This window comes from Argiope bruennichi, chromosome 3 (genome assembly GCF_947563725.1).
Source record: "Argiope bruennichi chromosome 3, qqArgBrue1.1, whole genome shotgun sequence".
Classification (NCBI taxonomy): Eukaryota; Metazoa; Arthropoda; class Arachnida; order Araneae; family Araneidae; genus Argiope; species Argiope bruennichi.
Genome location: NC_079153.1, coordinates 100,985,918 through 101,003,402, shown reverse-complemented (window position 1 = coordinate 101,003,402; position 17,485 = coordinate 100,985,918).

Genomic DNA, 17,485 nt, shown 5'->3' with positions numbered 1-17,485 from the left:
TTAACCCTTTATTTACTGAATTATTTTACCATCAAGTTTTCAACATTTTTGCATCAGCAATTATGTTTTCTTGCAGAATAATTCCAGAATCCAAGATTTTTTTTAATTCATCGAAATATCTTAATTAATTTAATTATTAATTAATTATTTTTAATTTCTACTTCTAGCTTTTATTAACTACTTGCTATCTGAGTTACATTCTCCGTGTTCTTTTGAATACTATCAGAAAATATAGTCATATTAAGAAGATATAAGCCGGATTTAAATGGTACTTTTAAGTACCGTCAGTAAATAAAAGGTTAATGTTAAAATCCGAATGATTCTTATAATTTTCTTGAGATAGTATAATAAAGAATTTAATTAAATTGATGTAATAAAAGAGGATATTATTTTTCACCATTTAATCACAGTTAATTTGTGCTCTTATCCTATTAGATATTATCAAATAATTATTTAATTTTTCGAAATTAATTGGTGAATATGCAGTGAATCGGCAAGTTATTCCAATAATAAGTGAAAAACATCTATTTATTAAAATCTTCTAAATATTATATCCAAAATAATATTAGTCAAATGAGTACTTGAATAAATTCAAGAACCTTCTTAACATTTGATATTTCAATATCAAACGAGATCCAAAGGTAGAATTATGAAATGTATTTAATTAAATGGATACGAGAAAAGAGGATATTATTTTTCATGATTTAATTGCAGTGTATTTCATATCTCATCCGACCAAAAAATTATTTAGCTCTTTGAAATTAGTTGATGATATATTTCGATATGAAATGAAAAAAAAATTTACGCACTGAAAACTTCTAGATACTATATCCAAAATAATATTGGTCAATAAAGTATTTGAATAGAGTCATGAACTTTCTTAAGATTGAAATGTTTTGACACTTTTATTCATTTCAAAATGATACGACGAAAGTTGATTTTTTCTATTTGTTGCCATTCTCCATATGAAGATATAAATCTTCAGAAGTAATAAATTCTACGTCATCTTCAACTGTTTGTGCCTGAAGCAAAGTTTATAGTAATATTACTGGTGACATATCATTTAGGCAGGGAAGATTGAAACCTATTAAATTTTTTAGGGGGGGGGGGTTGAAAATCGAAGGAATATTGTCGGGAAGAAAAGAGTGAAAGCTATAGAAATGATAATTCTCTTTCCTTTGAATCAAAAGGAATTCTGAGCTCAGAAAAAAAAAGATTGTTGCCATTCCCGTTTCAAAAATATATATGAGATGCGATGTTTAAAAAACGGAAATTGTCACTTCTCAAAAATTGCAGTGATTTTTTATCGTAAAGTTTATGTGTACTTATTTTAATTTTAAGTTTTTGAAGAATTCAAATAAGTATGAATTAATAATGACAGGAAAGTTCCAGCAGGGTGTGTCAGTTTCTTTTCTAAACAGTGTTTGATGATAAGATAGAAATAGAAACATTCAGAAATTGAGTTTATGTGAAGTTATATTTTAAACGTAAAATTTATTTTAGAAAAATATCATTGTCTCAACAACAGAATCTTCTATCTAAAATTTTTAAATTGTACAAAATGGAGAAAAAAAAAAGCAAAAAAAAAAAAAAAAAAAAAAAAACTGAAATCTTTGCAACTATTAATGAATATAGAGAATTTTCCTTCATCTATTCTGATGAAAATCTGTTCTATTTGCTACTTGCTGCAGAAATGTAGTATTTTCTTTCTTTTGTAAAATTTGAATAATTGGGATTAAGGGTTTTTTTTGTTGTCAAATTATATTTTAATGCCAGATGCTTAAAGCTATTTGTAATTTAATGGTGAAAGAATTGGATTTCTCAGTATTGCGCTGAAACAGTGCATATTATTCTAAAACCATTTCATTTATAGACGAGAAAACATTTTATTTTGTAAATTCTGTAATTCCAATGCAACAATTCTAATGTATTTCTGGATTGAATCTGCATTTCTAATTCTGAATTTTTGTAGAAACATTGTTTCTCACTGTAATTGTCTTATAAATATTTTAATTATACATCTCATTTTATTCAAAGACACTGCAGATAAAGGCTATAGGAATAATCTACGAAAGTATAATCAATGAGAATTGTGTCTGTCCGTTTATTTGTGAACAGAGTAACTCAAAACGCTTTCCTCTAGATTGATGAAATTTAGCATATGTATTTTGCACCAAATTTGTTGACTTCTATGAAATTTTGAATGAAATTTATTCATAGGACGTCTGTCTGTTTGTCTAAGTACAACCAAAGTAGTTAAAAACAAAACAAAAAGAGCTAGATGGATAATCTTTGGTAGACATATTTAACATCTCATGTGTAGATATGCATAATATTTGGAGCCAAATCTATCAAGAGATTGAAAATCTGTTGGTTTGTACTTTTGCATACATTCAAACGCGATTATTTTAAAACGGATCGTCTAAAATGGAATATGGAATTGGTATGTAATTTTGTGACTACATTTGTAGTTCTACATCCAATTTTGTTTTAATTGATTCGAAAAAATATGTACAAAATGCATTCGTTCTCTGATATTATTTTTGAGTTAAATTCCAGCGATTAATCACCAAAAGAATCGTCAAAATTCGTATTCTAATAGATTCTTTCGTAACCATTATTCGCTAACAGCATCCAGTAATAATATATATTTATTAGAGAATATTCGAGAAAGTTACGGTAAGATCGTTCTTTTTGCCTGATAAAAATGGACTTTAAAAAAAGTAAATAAGTTAAGGAAGTAGAAGACTGTTAATTAAATAAAAGAAATTGTGATTTTATTTCATGATAAATATTAAAATATTTTTAAAAACAACTAGGCAATGGAGGAACATAGGTATATTAAAACATTATTAACAAAGTCTTTTTTTTTCTGAATGTGTGTTAATTTCAGGATTGAAAGATTAGTTTGGGGACATAAAAGATTATTTTTGCAATTGTTGATAACACGGGAAATACCTTCCATAATTGCTTAGTATTTCACGTAAAAAATGAGTTACATTTTTAGGATACATCTTAAAAATGACTCTATGAATTTTAAAAAAATGCAACTGATGTGCAATTCTTCAAAATTTAATACAGGACTTATTAAGCGATTTAGGTTGAACTGACGTTTCACTTGATGTTTTCTCTATTTCTTTATAATTTCTAGACATTCCTAGGGAAACGCACCACAATATGGCATTCTGAGCGTTAAAAATCTGAAAACGTTATCATTATACTAGTACCATAAATTCAGAAAACCTTGTGATTAAAGATGAGGAAATAAAGAAACGGAGTTTTTTTAAATAATTGAAATGATTTAGTTTTAATTTATCAATTACATAAAGAATATCATTAAAATAATGATTATAAGAAATGAATAAACGATTTTAAATCATTGATTCTTTAAGCATTTCGATATTTTATTATCGTTCAAAAATTGATCATCACGCACATTTCAGAAACATCATTGACTTTTCATGCAGACTATAAATACCAACCTCTCCATTATTTATAGTAAAATATAAGACAAAATATTTATAAATAATATTGAAATTTATTAGAAGGTTTAAAAACAAAAGGTTTGATTGGTGATTTTATGAGCTAATTTACGTTGAATTAATATGTAAAATCAGATGAATTTATATTATCTGCAAGTTATGAGGAGCAAAATGAAAAATGAGTTTGCAGAGATTTAAATCAAAGCATTGAAAATAAAATTCTTTTCAACATTCAGAAATTTGTGCTAATTAATATTCGATATCGTTTCTGAATTGTTTAACGCGCATATAAATATTTGCCTTTAACGCATTTCGTATTTAGAATCTTGCATATCATAATAATAATCATAATTGCATATCATAATAATAATCATAATTGCATATCATAATAATAATCATGATTGCATATCATAATAATAATCATAATTGCATATCATAAAAATAATCAAATCATAACGACCATTTAATGTTAATTAAACAACATCATTCATTCGAATCATTGGTTTATTATGAATTTGATGCCATAAGTTGTTTTGTAAATCTTCAGATGATTATGATATTAACCAATCAATGAGCATAATTTAAAATCGTTTTCTAAATCTATACGAAAGACTTTTTCCAAATATAACACTATACTTAATATCCAAAAAAATTGTCTCTTAGATATTGCTTTTAATTTTTAATAAAATGAAAAAAGGATTTAAATGGTTTGTTGTTGTTATTTTTCTTATTAGCACAAAACTCGTACATCAAACTCTTGAAACAAATCAAAGATAAATTTAATAAATAGAAAAATGCATTATCAAAAAATAGATTATTAGTCTTTTAAAAATAAAATTTTTCTATTTTAATTATTATCTTACTCTTTATATTTAATCTATAATTCTTCATAATAAATATTATTGAAGTTTTAAAAACAAAACTCTATTTACGAGTATCATTCGTAAGGAATCAAAAGTTAATTAATTTCTAATTAAATTCGGAAAAAATTGATATAAGGTCTCAATAATATACGAGTATAAAAAAATTGAAGACTCAAGCATATCAAGAAATGAGGGAAAAATCGATAACTAAATTCTCTTCTTACAAATATGAAACAAGTCAAGTTGAATGAAAGTGTGTAAGAATACATGGTATGTAAAGCATGTGAAGAGAAACGAAACATTTATTCCCTATTATAAGAAATAAGCCTGCATTTTTTAGCAATGAAACTTTCTTCCGCAGTTACGGAATTTCCAGTGTTTATTTGAGAGATGCAGGTTATATTTACGCTCGAAGAAATACATTTTTGGAACAAGGAGAATAAATGATTTAGCCAAGAAACTTCGTAACCGTGCATATCTTTCAAATTAAAATAACTCTTTCATACATTTTTTTCGCTTCAATTGCTTATCCAAGCAATTTTGAAGTTACTCAGTCAAAGAGATAAAGAAAATGCAATGCCCTTAGAAGCTAAAAGTATAAAAAAATGCCGAGATTACACGTGTCAATTTAGATTACATAATGTTAAATAAAACTGATTTCATGGTTGACTTAGTAGACTTTGTGTTGGAGCATGGAGAAAGCTCAGATAATATGTGTTTAAAATTATTATATATAGTTATATCCAACTGATTTAATTAACGGCTGAATGAATGCTTTTTGAATTAAAGGATAAAAGGAAACTCAGATTGTACGTATGGATTTAGATTCTATAAAGTTAAATCAAATTGATATAACAATGAAGTTAACAGAATCTGCAACAAATTCATATTTAAATCACGAAAAAAATTAATGCATTTTAACTATTTTTCTGTATTAATGAAGTACATTTAAGATATAAAAGTGTATGAATAATTCAAAATTCATATGTATCTGCATTTAATACATAGACGAATTAAAATTATGGTGGCGTAATTTACTTGATAAAAGTTTAAATATATACCCACTGTATAAACTCAATTCATTTCAACCGTATGTTAAATTAGGATCCAAGAGACCCTATAAAATGATAATATATAATGCATTTGTTCCTTTTGTTATAACTTAAAGTTTGGCATACAAAAGAAAGAGACTATGACTTTAATCATTGTAACTTTAACTCATCCAAATTATATTTAGCACTGTGATTATACAATTACTTTCTTAATATAACCTTTCATTAAGAATATAATCATAATATAATTATTTCAATAATATATCCTTTATAACAAAAATTATTATAGAAAAATTATTCTAACTTGGCATATGGCTGTTGGTTGTAGGATGTTTATAAAGGTTTTAATGAAATCACTTACAACTCTAAATTTAAATGTGAGCAGTCTTGGTATCTCGAAGAAAGTCAAGGCGGTATTCCAAATCTGGATAATTATTGTCCAAAATTTCAAGCGTCACATTAAACACAGCAACTATGATTTCAACTTTGAGCATATCAACTAACATTGTAAACACTCTGTCCTTTATATAATCACAAAACTGATATTTAACAGTAATGCCAACTTGAGTTCATGGAACAAATGAACACAATGAATGTTTTTACTCATTTGATACCATTTTTATAATAATCGAATGTAAAATCACTATTTGTACATATTATATTGAATGCCTTTTTTTGTAATAATTTTTTAGAATCAGAGAAAGAATTTTTGACCAATGCACATTCGAAATATTATATGTATGAAGACAATTATCATTATTCAATTTAATTATATTGAAACCTCTTCATCAATAATTGTGTTCCAATATTTGACACATTATTGTTGTAATTTCACTGCACGAGATGGTGCTCTGCATTCATTCAATGATAGATATTCGTTGAGAGATGTCAATGGAGAAAGGCTGGACCGGGGCTAGAAAAGAGATGATATTCTGAAAAAAAAAAAAAAAAAAATCCGCAACTGGAATTCTTGCGTAGAGGGATTTCTCACCAAATATCCAATGTACCACGTGTAAGTGGAAAAGATCATGCCCTCATGTAATCCAAATTCCTTCATCATTAATCACTCATATGTAAAAACCATCATGGTCATTTTTAAGTCACCCAATAATCAAAAGATTAAGTTACCCAAGTGGATTCCTGATACCCACTTTATAGATAATATTTTTATAAAATAAGCTTGATTATGCTTTCTGAATTTATTTTGTATTCTTTACTTTTTTAAGAATCATAAGAGGATACCATGAATTGTTTTTTCAGATCTATTATGTTCGTTGTTTTCTATCAAATCCTCGTATGTATTTGACTTTCTAAGACACTATTGGGAACATGATTTATCCTTCGCATTAATTTAATTCCTTAAGCCTACATCTCATGCATAAATTATTACGCATGCACTGTGTCAAGTAACAGTTAAGCTGCTGTCACATGTTAGAAACTTCACTATATTAGAATGGATATGTTTAAAGGGAAGGGAACAGAATCCACTAACCAATATATTTTATGAGTAATCAGATCTCTTAATGCCGGTCTTTCAAATTGGAACTGGAGTATCCTTTATATTGACATATCCATTATATATCAACATAATCTATCCTATCTCTATCCTTTATAAGGCACTATATCCTTTATACTCTCAACTGATATTGACAGATCATTTAAAATTTTGAATTAGTTATTAGAATTAATTAAATTTTATTAATTGATCATTTTCTTGCAACGAAATTTAACACCAGAACAAATGACCTTTTGGTGACAAACAGTGTATCATGAACTTCTGTATATAATATTTGATATCGATTAGAAAAGTTAAACGAACCATCAAATACATTATATGAATCACAAATATTACAGGATGAATATTATGCACTTTAGAAGATGTATAATAAGTCACATACTTCTGCAAAAGGGGAACTTCTTTCAATTTCAGAAAGGTCTGCATTCAACTTGTCGAGGTTATAATACATTGTTACAGAAATTGTATGATGGGTGTACAAGTTAGATAATGACAAATGAAGCTTTATTCTACGAGAAATACGAATAAAAGGCGATAAAAACATAGTTGTACACAAAGAACAACACAAATAGAAATTAATAGCATACAAGCATACCGCAAATCGTTAATGGAAAACAACAGCAACAGTACCAAGCGGTTGCAGTTCCAGCTCACATTGTGATCAACACTTCGAAGAGAGAATTTTTTTCTCGTTGGCTTCACGGTAGGTTCCTGACAAGACATGATGTAATATGAAATTTTTTAGAAGGTTCTCTGAACATTGGTTTTAAAAGAGACAGTGTCTCCAATTTCGAATCCGGTTTCCATAGAGAAAATGATATATAAGTTGTAGCGGTACACATAAAATCGAAGGGATCATATGCCTTCCCAGTAGAGTGGCGAGTAAACTTAGAGAAAGAGTAGCCTGATCATGCATCGTTCTCGTTATTTGATAATGCTTCTCAAAACAATTCTTGTTTTGCTTCAAAAAGTAATGCAAATATAAATAAACTCTGAAAATTTATTTTCTTTCGTGACTTTTGAAATCTCGTTTTTTTGCATGTTTTTTACCGTTATTGTAAATTTCTTGAATTAGATTTTAAAATTTCGGAAAGCAACCCCAAGCATCTTCTCGACAACAAAAATTATGGTTTCAAGATTTACTCTTATTTTTAATAACTACAAATTATAACTATCAATCTAGACTTCAATTTTTTTAACTAAAAAAATTAGTCTGATTTCTTAAGAAAAAGTTTCCTTTTAGCTTTCATGATACTTTCTAACGCTATTTCAGGTTAACAAGTTTACGATTGCAACAATTATCGGAAAACGTTTTAAAAAGAAAAACGAATCAAGGAGTTGCAAGGACTTGTTAGTATTCAATCGATTTATTGGACAATTTTACGCGACACTCAGGAAAGTAAAAATTGAAAACAAGGTCCAGACATCTCATTCTGATTTAATTACGATGTCAAAGCAACTGATTCAAATACTGAAATAACTAATAAAAAAACAAAAGATATTTAAATGTTTCACTTGGGAAGTTTTATGCCATTTTTAAATGAGTTTAACTAAAATGATTTAAATTTTATAGTTCAATAGCCAAAAACGTTAAATGTAATATGATTAAAATTTTTGAAATGTATTGTTTTCAATATAACTTTTAAAAAGAAACTAATGAAAATCCGTATCAGTAATTATTAGCTTTATTGCCAGCCAGAATGTTTCTTTACTTGGAAGCATTTCAGATATTTATTTGAAAATGAAAACATTTTGTATGATAAATTTCAAAGCTTATTATTGCAGTATTACTTGCTGCTTTTTTTAAAAAAATATTCATATCATAGAAATTAAATAATTAATATACATAACTTCAGGAAAAATTTAAATTTAAGGAAAAAATAGTGTATAATATTTTTTCGGGTAGACACGACGGACAAGAAATAACGAAATAATTTTTCTTATTCTCCTAAAAATGAATTAGATATTTTGTTTCTTCATTTTGCAATCGTTATTTTAAAAAAAGTTTGGTAATGAAAAGGAACGTGGATATTAGAAGTCTCACTAGAAGATTCTGGTCCTAGTTGGAAGACTACATAGTTGGTTATAAAAGACAATCTAACTACGAACCCCGAATTTAAAAGTAACATATGAAGTAGTGAGTAATAATAGAATGTTAGAGGAATGGCCAGTCACTCGATTCATATTATGCTCGATATTATTCGACTGTAAATTCATATTTGTTCCTGAACTGCGGATTAAGTTACTTAACTGAATTTTAGGGAACTTAAAACTGTAGTTTAAGTTCTTTCAACTTTGTGTAGCCGAATTACCGTTCTTACGATTATTCCACCAAGTAATGTTTCCTATTAAAAAAAATCTTTGCAATCTAGTTTCACAGAATATCATTTAATAAAGAGCAATTAATTTTTTTTTCACTTTTCAGAATTTGAAAAAATTAAAATAACCTCAAAATTAAAAAAAAATTGACAAAAGTTATTAATAAGTCTTTAATTAGAAACGAACCAAATAAAAGAGTTTTGTATAGATGTTAATATATACAGAGTGTCGTTCCATTTACAAAGAATGCGGGAAATAATATTATTGTCTGGCTATTGTCGAGCCATCGAAGATAACACACTCAATATGTTAATACAAGGTATCTAAGTCTGTTATTGTGCAAATATTGAAATCGTTCCAATTGCATGCATTTGCGAATGAATAGATATGTAATAAAGCAGATGATCCTATTATTGTTAAAGTGCATTGGCAATTGCTTTGCAGTTACTCTATTGTTGTTCAGGAAAGACGATAAGATGCTTTGTCTAAAATTGATTTTGTATTCAGAGGAATTAAAAGAAAAATTTTATATGAGGGTAAACTATATTTCTAATGACATTTTAGATATAATGTTCTATTTAGATTATGTATTGCACATTCGGAGATAATTTTCTCATTAGAACATTTGTTACATGTTTAGAAGATTATACTGTGTCATGTTTTTGACAATTGGTAATATAATAATTCAATAGAATGAAAATTCAGAGTTGCTAAATAGTTTTCTTCATCAACAATAAAATGTATAGTAACCAATCCTCAATGAAAGAAGTTAAAGCATTTTCGTATTTTTGTTATGAAAAGTCATATTAACTATCACTTTGAAATTAGATTTTAATTCTTAACTAACAACTACAAAATTATATAACTTGAGATAAATTCTTAATACTATCCACCGACAATATCAAATTAATTTCCTAATAAAACAAAATATTAAAGTATAATTCCTTAATTTTTTCGTCTCTACTAACAATTTTAATTACATAAATACATAATAATTCACTTAAAAATGACGATGTCTATACTACAAAATATGCTTATGTAAATTTGCCCATTTAGTTTAAAAGATATTTGAAAGACATTGAATTTGAATGAATATTTTTTCTAGTAAAAGAAAACTTGTTCCTAGTTTTTCGCAATTTGAATAATTTCAGCTAATTTTTCAGTATTTTGAATAATTTCAGCTAATTTTTCAGTATTTTGAATAATTTCAGCTAATTTTTCAGTATTTTGAATAATTTCAGCTAATTTTTCAGTATTTTGAATAATTTCAGCTGTATTAGAACAAATATTCATTCATGGTTATACATTTCCGATCTTCACTTTGCAAAAAGACATTTCTAACATTATTATTAGGGTATTAAGGAAGTTATGACAGAGGAAAAATCCCCCCCCCCTTTTGGCATTAAAAGGTTGTGTGTGCGTGTCGGTTCAGGTCTCGGTTCTCATCATTTAACCATGTCTAAAAATTATGAGATCCATCGCAAATAGTCGTAGGCTCAAAATAGGGCATAAATTTAACTGAACTAAGCCAATAGTTATAGAATTTTTATTTTTATATGAAACATTTCATATGAAGTATTTTGAGGAATATAGTAAGTCAGCCATCTGACTCTCCGACCCGCCACGAAGGCACACGGATTTAAACCATAAAACTGAATGACCGGACCGTCGCAACAGCAACACTGGCGGGAACTGTGGTTGAGTCCTAAGGGCCATCACCGGCCACGGCACAGCCCTCCCCGAAGGAAGTACGTCCGGCCATCGATGGGAGGAGTCAGATTCCCCACCTATTTGTGTACCCTCCAGTGTGGCGAGATCCAACCACCCTGCCAGAAGCATTTCATCCTCACGGATAATTTTATATGCACATTTATTATGAAATATATCCCCAAAAGAATAGGATATATCAGCAAAATTTTGCATCATTTTATCAAGCCAAATTAGCAACGGAATGTCTCCATGTTAGTTGCAAGAAGTTTGATCACATATGTCAATGGATAATTCCTTAGCAATTACTATGCAACTGGTGGATATTAGAGACTATATCAAATGCTTCGAGAGAATCCAACATAGAAGTCTGGATTCTCTGAAAATTTCCATACTTTCATGATAGGACTGATTAATTATTAACCCTTTCTAGGACCGTGGGAAGTATGCTTCCCACTAAATTTATCAATATTTGTATGAAATTATATAGGTTGGCATAAGTTCTGACAAATTTTTTGAGAAAGACAGAAACTTAGATACTTTAGTTCTTTATCTCACATAAAATGATGTGTCTTGATTTGTTACTTAATTATTAATTAACCAAATTAATTAATTAATCAAATTAAATTTATCTAAAAAGCTAAATGAATCCCTTTTCTTATTCTAATTTCAAGCCTAAAAATATTTAAACATAATATGACTAGAAAAAAATGGCCCTTTAAAGGGTTAAAGTAATTCGTACTGTAATTGGACAGAAGCGTGAGAGATTACCTTTAACAATGGACAACGATACTCTCCAATTCGAATAAAATTATAAGTAAATATTCAGTTATGATGGTCGACATATCGTTGTATTTATCATTCTCTATCTTATAGCTGTAAAATAGACACAATATTTGTGCTATTAATTAGCAGCTCCTTTCATTTGTAGAGAGTTTATTTTATTTTTGACATTTATAGAATGTTTCGAAAATTAATTTCGAAATGGTATAAAAGTTTTTTTAATTCATTTGGTAAAATAATATGTAAATAAAAATAAAAATTAAAAATTAAAAAAAATTTTAATATTAAATTTTAATTATTATTTAAATTATTATTATTTATTTATTATTATTTATTTAATTATTATTATTATTTATTTAATTAAATTTAATATTAATTTTTTTTCTATTTATGTAGATAAATAGAGCGTTTTTTAATTCAAGAAAAATTTATTTTTATGTTTTTTTATGTTTATTTTTATGTTATTTTATTTTTATGTTTTTTTATGTTATTTTATTTTTATGTTATTTTATTTTTATGTTTTTTTTATGTTTATTTTTATGTTATTTTATTTTTATGTTTTTTTTTTGTATTGAGTAATAATTTTAGAAATATGACTAAGTTACAGGATTTCACTGTCATTTTGAGTGAAAAAATACCATGAAAAATTAAAACAATTAAATTTTAGTAAAGACAGAATAAATTTCTTCCGTTTAATCGATAAAACAGTTTTGAATAGCAATTCATAAAGAATGGTACAGAATTTTTCATCTATTGATCTCGATCAGTTGCTTTTATTTTTTGAAACTTCATAAGAAAGAAAATATTAGGTTTCTTCATTTTGTTGAGAATTGGATTATTCAAAAAAACAAAACAACTATCTCTATTCAAAGTGCACAATGCTGAATTTTTAAAAATAATTTTAAACATTAAACTTTCAATTTATCAAAGATGAAGAGCTGTATTTTGCTTTATGAAATTTATAATATGTAGTACAAAACAGAATATTTAATGTTTTTATAAAAAATTTAGCATTACATTATAATTTTAATATTGTTTCGATCAAAAAGTTTTTCTGAAAATTTAATCTTTATTTTAAAATCATAAAATTTTTATTTATAGATTGATGAATTGGAGAATATAAAATAAACTTGGTAACTTGTAATGCAACTTGATAATTTGCTTTGTGATTTGTCATACTTTTTAGGCTGGAATATTTATTGGAAATTGTGTATTGCAAAAACTGCTCAAATCACTCTACAGGGCTTTATATTTGAGTCAGAGCTACCAATTTTGGCACATAATTAATTCTTAGTCAAAAATTTATCACTGAGAAAGAGCTTTTCAAAATTTCAGTCAAATTTTTAATTAGTTAAAACTAATCGAAACTTTAACGTTTACCTTCAATAACCTCAGGTTATTCTACGGCACAAATTATTAGATCATTAAAAAATTAAAACGTGATACCTATTAAGTGATCAAATTAAATCAATTATTTAATTTATTGATTAATCAATCAATTATGATACCTATTATTAAATCAATCTCTTTATATTCATATATTTTTTTATTTAATAGAATTTTTGGTACTTACGTATTAACGCAACCAGGCCAAAATTCGCATAAATCGCCAAATTTGGCGGCCCTACTTACGGCAACCTACTTACGGCTTTCTATTCATACTTTCTTACTGAAACTTACAAATCGCGCCAACCTGGTTGCGATAATACGTAAGTACCGAATTTTTATAATGTGTGAGTAGTCAATCAATTTATTATCAAACCTTTGTATATATTTGACAAATGAGAAATGTTATGCACTTTCTTGCCTAAATTAAGATTTAATATGAATATGATAAATTCGCCATTGAAGCGTATCAAAATCTACTGCTAAATATCGTTTCAAATAGTGACAATACTAAAAAGAGATTTACAAGAATTCATGACGGATTAAAGAATAGTAGCTGTTCTTTCCCAGTTAATTACCCAAATGTTTGGATAAGTCTGAAAGATATTATTGTGTTACATGTAATAAATTACTAGCGATTGTAAAATCTATAGAACATTTCCTTACTACCCCTATGGGCGGAAAATTCTTTTTCTGTCTGAACGTACTGTATTGAGATGGAAACCAGATAGATCATTGGACGCAATGCCCTCAGGAATGTGATTTCGAATTCCAACATCTCAAAGAAAACCCTCACGGAAATGCAAATATCCTCCCCAGGAAGCCCCATAATGAGAGTTGTAACCATTACTCGAAAGCCCAGAAAAAGATTGAATTGAAACAAGATATTTCAGTTTTATAACACTTTTCTGTAAACTCTATTTGCTTCTCTATACCGTATCTAGGTATTCGTGCTCAATTTTAACTTTTTTTTTGTAATTTTATTTTATTTTATGCAATCAAAATAGAATCGTATTGACTTCGGTTTGTTCTTAAAAGGAAGAAAAGACAAAGCCTAGGTCCCGACGATTTCTCTAGTATTCCTTTGTTGACTTTTTTTTTTTTTAGCAAAAGCTCAGCTTTGTTTGGAGAGAGAGAGACAAACATTTTGGATATTACTTGCTTGGTGGATGCTCACCCGTAAAAATATTTTGTGTCAATTATAGTGTCACAGGTAGACTTCAAGTTCTGAAATTCTTTAAATAATTTTCATATTACCGTTCGCTGCTCCTCGGTAAGTCCTTCAAGATTCTCCAAGATCTTTAGGAGAAATTGTGTCGCTTATTCTTCAAGATAAGAGACGATATCTGTGATTGGTTCGAATATCGCAATTACAGTTCTTTAGTCCATTGCTTAGGATTAATAGTCCAAATTTAGAACTCGAATTTGAATGAAGTCCCTTTTCAAATCAATTAGTAGGGAATTTGGATAAAAAAAGTCACTTACATCATACTTGAATTATCAAGAATATTGAGAAATTCCTTGGATAAGACATTCTACACTTCCTGATTTTCTTTGTGAATTACATTGAATGCTCTACAATAGCTGAAAATACAGGAAATTCTTCTCTTATATACTTCTTTTCCTGGCTTATAGTTTAAAAAAATAATGAAAATCCGGGGAAAGAATATATAGATTCATGATATCAGTGGCCTTTGGAATTTTTTAGATTCATATTCGATTAACGCATTCAGGTTTCTTTTTTTTCCGCTGATTTTTCTCCAGCTTTAATCTTTAGAGAAATTTTAAGCACCGTGTAAATAGGAAGTTGTTCTTTCAATTTTTTTATACCCTTCATAACTAGCATCCATCAAGAATCCTTGTGAATCTCTTTTTTCAGTGATGATACTATTATAGCAAGAAAAAAAGTTTTACAAATTCGTAACAAGAATCTATCATTTCTTTGCCAACTTAGGGCCCTCGCTAGAAAGAGAAACTTACAGTTTCCTTTCTATATATTATTCCGTGTATCACCAGCAAATTTAATATGAACCAAAAGCAAATATTTTTTGAAATTAAATCAGTACCCAAAGAAATACGTTATATAAAGTATGCCTCATACTTTATATATTGCTTTATATAAAGTATAATCATATTTTATATACTGCTTTATATAACGTATGATCATACTTTATATATTGCTTTATATAAAGTATACTCATACTTCATAAATTGCTTTATATAAAGTATTATTATACTTTATATATTGCTTTATATACAGTAGATCATACTTTATATATTGCTTTATATAAAGTATAATCATACTTTATATGTTGCTTTATATAAAGTATGATTATACTTTATGTACTGTTTTATATAAAGTATGATCATACTTTATATATTGCTTTATATAAAGTATGATCATACGTTATATATTTCTTCATATAAAGTATGATGCAAAAATATATTAATTAAAAATTGATGATAAAATTAATGTAAAAACATGATATCTTAACTGAAAAGTACAAGTATTTAATTTTTTGAAACTGTTTAGCTATAAGTAAATACAAGGATATCATCAGCTTGTTTTAAAAACCATGCGTCAAAAAAAATTCAGGAGACATTAACAGCTCTTTAAACGTCCATTAAGAGTGTTAATTAAAGTTTTTAAAATGCCTACTACGAGTCTAATTCGATGTATTGACTTACGAGTGTTTTGAAATATTTCTAGATTTTTTATATTAAAATCCATATAAATATAATTTTTATAAAAAATTGGAATTATGAGGTTTTGAAACTGAGTCGATAATATGCTTTGAACATAATTCTAACAATTAGAATTATTATTATGAAATTGGGGATTGAAAGATTACGAAAAAAGAAAGGCATAGTTAATTGTAAGCTCATTTTCCTTAATTTGAAGTTAGGTAATATTTTTTTAATTAACAGAATTTCTTATTTAATAATTAAAATGCTTCTAAATACCTATCAAAAATTGAAATTGATATTATTGACTGATATAAAATGAATTTCGATTCTATTAACTTCTTTGAGTGAACATCGAATCTTTAATTTCGAATAATAGAATAATTAATTTCTTTGAAATGAAAACATAAAAAATTATTAGATTGACGATTTAAGTTTTTGAGATACTAAGAAAAGATCATCAAACTTCATTTGAAATATATATTACATTTTGTTTTAGATTAACGTTCATAAAAGTTTTAAATTTTTTAATGAGTGAAAATTTTTATAAAAAAATATGATAGATTTAAAATATTTTTAAGCGATATGTAAAAGATGTTTATCTTGTTGTTTCTTAAATGAAATCTAGTAAATTAAAAATAAATTGAAAGAAATAGTTAACATGAATTTGATTATAATTTTTATGAGACAGAAAATTTATATTAAAATTTAAGTCGAGGGATTAACATATTTCAAAAAGAGAATATATTAAAGCAATGCTTTAAGTTTTGTTTTTTATTTGAAATCACTTTAATTAAGAAAAAAAAACTACCCAGTTTTAAAAAGGATATATAAACTGGATTTGATGTAGAATTTTGATGTTTCTATCAGATGATATAAAGTTAGATAAAAATGGAGAAATAAAATTATAATGACAAGTAAGGAGCTTAAATTATGTTTTCAAACTTGTGACAGACTTTTCCGTGAAATAAATTTAGGAAAAAAATTTCTTGAATATATAATAACATAAAACTCACATAAAACTCAATATTATTGAGTTATCATCACATTATTAATGCAGCACACATCTTTTATTTCTCGAATTCTTTATTCTTTCTTAATTTGATTTATATCTTTTTCTTTCGTCAAAACGGGATTGCAGCTGATATGAAAGACAAAATTTCCATCAGCATATAATTTTAGGTGAAAAGATAAAAAATGTTGCATTTATAATGAGCGTGCATTTCTTATAAAGAGTAATTTAATGCAAAGAAAAAGGCGATTTAAGAAATTAGAAATTAAAGGCAATTTATTATTAGCATAATTTTCAAAGTGCCTCGAATAGCATGTAAAAGGTTCGTAACAAAATAAATATTTTATCATCTTTTAAGGCAAATTCAAAATTAGTCTTTAATGTGATGTTTTTATAAAAAAGCATATAATTGCTTCATCAAAATTCTTCTTATAGTGGAAAGAATAGAAATTTCGGAGTTTAAAAATACATCCTTTTAATGATTTATTTTTTTTACTATTCAACTGCAGTCATGATGGTTTTCATGAAATTTTATGTCTCTCCACTAAATGAAATGAAAATGGGCAAAAATATGATAGTTAGAAGAGTATAATTTATAGGATGTCCATGTTTGTAAATATTATTTGAAGGGTAAATATCGTGGCTCAAAAGATTATTTTTAAATCTTTAGAAATCGGCAA